The sequence below is a fragment of the Rhinoraja longicauda genome, chromosome 26, assembly GCF_053455715.1.
Source record: "Rhinoraja longicauda isolate Sanriku21f chromosome 26, sRhiLon1.1, whole genome shotgun sequence".
NCBI classification, from domain to species: Eukaryota; Metazoa; Chordata; class Chondrichthyes; order Rajiformes; family Arhynchobatidae; genus Rhinoraja; species Rhinoraja longicauda.
This window is the reverse complement of record NC_135978.1, coordinates 33,962,536-33,968,535: the sequence shown is the minus strand read 5'-3', so window position 1 is coordinate 33,968,535 and position 6,000 is coordinate 33,962,536.

Sequence of the window (6,000 nt, the reverse complement as noted above, 5' to 3'; positions counted from 1 at the left end):
CCAGCCACAGTTTTCTCGGTCCTAGATGCCAAGAGCTCCTTTTGGCAGATCCCTTTGGATGCACGTTCCTCCTTCCTGACCACCTTCAGCACACCTTTTGGCAGGTTCCGTTTCCTCCGCATGCCTTTTGGGATCAACTCAGCAAGCGAGGTTTTCCAGCGTACAATGGAACAGCTGTTTGCCGGGTTGCCGTGCGCCATCATTGTGGATGACATCCTGGTGTACGGGAGGGACGTCGCCGAGCACGACCGACACCTCCGCCAAGTCCTGGACAGGGCTCGTGAGATCAATCTCAAACTCAATCAACGGAAGTGTCGATTCCGCGTTGAGGAAGTCACCTACGTTGGCCATGTTTTCACGGCGGGGGGCCTGAAGCCAGACCCCGAGAAGACGGCGGCGATCACCGATATGCCCGCTCCCACTGACGTGCCCGGCCTGCAGCGCTTTCTGGGCATGGTCAACTACTTAGGCAAGTTCATACCCGACCTCAGCGAACTGAGTGCCCCCCTGAGGGAGCTGACCAAGAAGGAATATGCCTGGGCCTGGCTCCCGCACCACCAGTCGGCCTTCGTGGCCCTGAAGTCCAGACTCGCACGGACCCCCACTTTGCAGTTTTTCGACCTGAACAGGCCAATCGTCCTCACCTGCGATGCATCTCGATTCGGCCTTGGTGCTGCCTGCCTGCAGCTCTATGACGACCGGCAGCTGCCCGTCTCCTATGCCTCTCGCACAATGACCCCTGCTGAACAGCGATACGCGCAGATTGAAAAAGAGCTCCTTGCCGTGGTGTTCGCGTGCTCCAAATTCAAAGACTACGTTCTGGGCAACACCTTCACCATCGAAACTGACCACCAACCGCTGGTCTCTATTCTGAACAAGCCCATCCACGCAGCCTCGTCCCGTTTGCAGCGGATGATGCTGCAGCTTCAGCGCTTTACCTTCGATATCGTGTACCGCAAGGGCAAGGAGATGTTCGTGGCAGACACTTTGTCCCGTGCCCCACTACCTTCCATTTCCCGCCATCCGTACGAATCGGCTGACCTGATGGTGTTGAACGTCAACATCGTTCCATCTTGGCAGATGCAGTCCCTGGTCACACACACTGCCGCTGATCCTGCCCTGCAACAGCTTGAGAGCGTCATCCGCCGTGGCTGGCCTGACCGACGGTCTTCCCTGCCGGCTGGTGCCGTGCCCTACTTCCTGGTTCGGGATGAACTGGTGCTGCACGCGGGCGTGGTGGTGAAGGGTCACAAGGTCGTGGTGCCGGCCGCGCTGCGAGATCACTACTTCAAGACTGCCCACAACGGACACCCCGGGGTGGAGGCCACTTTATCCCAGGCCCAAGCACAATTTTACTGGCCTGGCATGGTTCGGGACATCCAGGACAGGGTCTCCGCCTGCGCTGCCTGCAACCGCCTACTACCTCATCAGCAGCGCCAGCCTCTCCTGCAGCAGCCGGCTCCCGAGTTGCCGTGGATGGCTGTTGCCGCCGACATTTTCGAGTGGCGTGGCAAACACTACCTGGTCCTGGTGGACTCCTACTCCAGCTGGTTCGAGGTGGACCTGCTGCCGTCCCTCACGTCTGCTGCCGTCATCGGGAAGCTTCGCCGCCACTTCTCTACCTTTGGTTCCCCGGCATCCCTCCAGTCCGACAACGGGAGCCAGTTTACCAGCGCGGAGTTTGCCGCTTTCGCCACCCTGTGGAACTTTCGCCACATCACCAGCAGCCCCGAGTACCCGCAAAGCAATGGACTTGCAGAGCGCGCTGATGGAACGTTGTCGGTTTACCAGTTCTGACTTGTACCTTGCCCTCCTCAACCTCCGCAACATCACCCGGGACCCCGCGCTCGGCTCCCCGGCCCAGCGCCTCATGTCCCGCACCACTAGACCCCCCATCCCCGTCTCCCAGCAATCCCTGAAACCAACGGCTCGCAGCCCTGCAGCTGTCAAGGAGCGCATCATCGAAAAGCAAGTGATTCAGAAACGCTCCTTTGACAAATCGTCCCGTCCCCTTCCCCCTCTGTTCGCTGGCCAGGTTGTCCGGATGGAGTCCGCCTCGGGTCACAACCGGCTGGCCGTGGTCGTCGGCAATGCTGACTCTCCACGGTCGTACCTGGTTAATTACGAGGGCACCGTGTACCGTCGTACCCGACAGCACCTGATGCTGGTCAACGAGCCTGCACCGCCTCCAGCGGACCCGTATTCACCTCCCGTCCAGTCACCGGTGCCTGATGTGCCTCCTGCTCCCGTCCATCCTCGCGTGCCCCAACCTGCGCCGTCTCGACTGTCTGTGCCCGGCTCGCCCCAGCCCCCTTCCCCTCCTTCGCCTGCGCGTTTGCGGGTATCGCCGCCCGGTTCTCCTCCTTCCCCTGGTTCCCCTGCCTCGGTACCCGCACCCGTCCCTGCTCTTCCTTCGGCCGAAGGGGATGGGGGGTTGCGCACCCGCTCTGGGCGAGTGGTCAGGCCGCCTGTCCGGTACGGTGGGTACGAGTAGTCTGTGTGGTGCTGCATTCTATCTGCTCCCTGCTTATAGTTTAAGTCTAGCGTATGAGCCGTGGTCGCTTTTGTTTCCAAGAGGAAGGATGTAGATCAGTGCATGTTCCTTTAACATAGTGACCTCACCACTACTAACCACTCCCCATGGTCTCTTGTATAACTGTAGCTTCCCCACCTCCAGCTCGCTCTCTAGTGCCAGTGATGACCACGGACAGCTAGGGCATAATGTGTGTAGTGTTATTAATAAACTTATTTAGTAAAAGACTCTGCGTACGAGTGACATCCTTTTACACCAGGGCCCTACACAACTGCAGAAGAACCTTTTTACTCCTATATTGAAATCCTCTCGTTATGAAAGCCAACATACCATTAGCTTTCTTCACTGCCTGCTGTACCTGCACGCCAACTTTCAGTGACTGGTGTACAAGGACACCCAGGTCTCCCTGCACTTCCCCCTTATCTAACCTGACACCATTGAGATAATAATCTGCCTCCTTGTTTTTGCATCCAAAGTGAATAACCTCACATTTATCTATATTATACTGCATCTGCCATGCACTGCCCACTCACTCAACCTGTCCAGGTCACCCTGCATCCTCCTAACATCCTCTTCGCAGTTCTCACTGTCACCCAGCTTTGTGTCATTCGTAAACTTGCTAGTGTTACTTTTAATTCCTTCATCCAAACCATTAATATATATGGTAAACAGTTGCGACCCCAACACCGAGCCTTGCGGCACTCCACTCGCCAATCCCTGCCATTCTGAAAAGGACCCTTTTACTCCTACTCTTTGCTTCCTGTCTGCCAACCAATTCTCTATCTATGTCAACACCCTAACCTCAATACCATGTGCACTAATTTTGCTCAACAATTTACCATGCAGGACCTTATCAAAGGCTTTCTGAAAGTCTAGATACACTACATCCACTGGCTCCCCTTCATCCATTTTACTTGTCACATCCTCAAAAAATTCCAGAAGATTAGTCAAGCACGATTTCCCTTTCATAAATCCATGCTGAGTTGGACTTATCCTTTCACTGCTATCCAAATGCACCATTGTAACCTCTAATAATTGAATCCAGCATCCTCCCCATCACCGATGTCAGGCTAACTGGTCCATAATTCCCCGTTTTCTCTCTCGCTCCTTTCTTGAAAAGTGGGATAACATTAGCTATCCTCCAATCCACAGGAACTGATCCTGAATCTATTGAACATTGGAAAATGATCACCAATGCGTCCACTATTTCTAGAGCCACCTCCGAGGACCCTGGGATGCAGACCATCAGGCCCAGGGGATTTGTCATCCTTCAGTCCCATTAGCCTACCCAATACTATTTCTCGCCTAATGAAAATTTCTTTCAAGTCAAGTCAAGTTTATTTGTCACATACACATACAAGATGTGCAGTGAAATGAAAAGTCACCCACAGTCCAGCAATAGAGCCATAAAAATAAACAATATCACACACAATCACAACCAACACAAAACAAAAAAACAAAAAAAAGGAACATCCATCCCAGTGAGTCTCCTCCAGTCACCTCCTCACTGTGATGGAAGGCCAGAATGTCTTTTCTCTTCCCCTGCCGTCTTCTCCCGCGGTCAGGCTGTTGAAGTTGCCACGTTCCAGGCCACGCCGGGTCTGGAGGGTGAAGGGTCCGCAGCGGGCCGACCCAAGCCCCGCGACTCGGGGCAGGCGAAGATGCTGCCGCTGCACGTCGGGGCGGTCGGGGCTCCCGAAATTGAAGCCCCCGCCGGGCTGTGGAAAATCCCGCGACCTATATCAGGCCACGCCGGATGGTGAAAGGCCCGCGGTGGGCCGACCCAAGCCCCGCGATTCGGGGCGGGTGAAGATGCTGCCGGAGCTCAGTTCCTCTACTCACCTAGATCCTCTGTCCTCCAATACATCCGGGAGATTGTTTGTGTCTTCATTAGTGAAGACAGTTCCGAAGTACCTGTCAACTCTTCTGCCATTTTCTTGTTACCCATAATAAGTTCACCCGTGTCTGCCTTCAAGGGACCCACATTTGACTTTGCTACTCTTTTTCTCTTAACATATCTAAAAAAGCTTTTACTGTCCTTCTTTATATTCTTGGCCAGCTTCCCCTCATACTTCATCTTTTCAGCCAGTATTGTCTGTTTTGATACCTTCTGTTGTCTTATGAAAGTTTCACAATCCTCTGGCTTCCGGCTACTCTTTGCTGTGTTATACATCTTTTCTTTTAGTTTTATTCCATCCCTAACTTCCATTGTCAGCCACGGTTGCCTCCTGCTCCCCTGAGAATCTTTCTTCCTTTTTGGAATGAAATTATTCTGCGTCTTCCGGATAATGCCCAGAAATTCCTGCCATTGTTGTTCCACCATCAATCCTGTTAGGATCCCTTTCCAGTCTACCTTGGCCAGCTCCTCTCTCATGCCTTCATAGTCCCCTTTGTTCAACTGCAAAACTGACACTTCCGATTTAACCTTCTCCTTCTCAATTAAAAGATTGAACCTAATCATATTATGATCACTGCTTCCAAGCAGTTCCTTTACCTTGAGTTCTCTTTATCAAATCAGGTTCATTGGACAACACTAAATCCAGAATTGCCTTTTCTCTGGTAGGCTCCATTACAAGCTGCTCTAATAATCCATCTCGGAGGTCCTCTACAAACTCTCTTTCTTGGGGTCCAGAAAGAACCTGGTTTTCCCAGCCAACCTGCATATTGAAATCCCCCATCACCACAGTGGAATTACCTTTGTTACATGCCAGTTTTAACTCCTGCTGCAACTTACACCCTACATCTGGGCTACTATTTGGGGGTCTGTAGATAACACCAATTAGTGTCTTCTTGCCTTTAGAATTCCTTAGCTCTATCCACAGTGACTCCACCTCATCAGTCCCCACGTCTTCCCTCGCAGGCGACTGAATTTTGTCCCTCACCAGCAGAGCTATCCCACCGCCTCTGCCCACCTGCCTGTCCTTTCTAATAGGATATATAACCCTGAATATTAAGTTCCCAGGCTCGATCCTCCTGCAGCCACGTCTCTGTAATCCCCACAATGTCATATCTACCAACCTCTAACTGAGCCTCAAACACATCTACTTTACTTCTTAGACTTCACACATTCATATACAATGCTTTTAATTTCTTACTCATCTCACCCTTCACATCGGTCCATATTACACTTGGCCATACTCTCCTATCCCTTTGTGAGCTTTCTTTCCAGTTAATTCTGGGGTCATTAACAATCCCTTTACTCTTTCCCTTTAACTCCATCCTTGATTATCCCATTTGACACCCCCCTTATTTAGTTTAAAACTACCTGTGTAGCAGTGGCAAACCTGCCTTCCAGAATGCAGGTCCCCCACCTGTTAATGTGCAATCCGTCCCTTTTGTACAATTCCCCCTTACCCCAAAACAGATCCCAGTGATCTAAGAATCTAAATCCCTGTCCCCGTGCACCAGTTCCTCAGCCACACATTCAGGTCCTGTATCTCCTTGTTCCTGCTCTCAACAGCACGAGG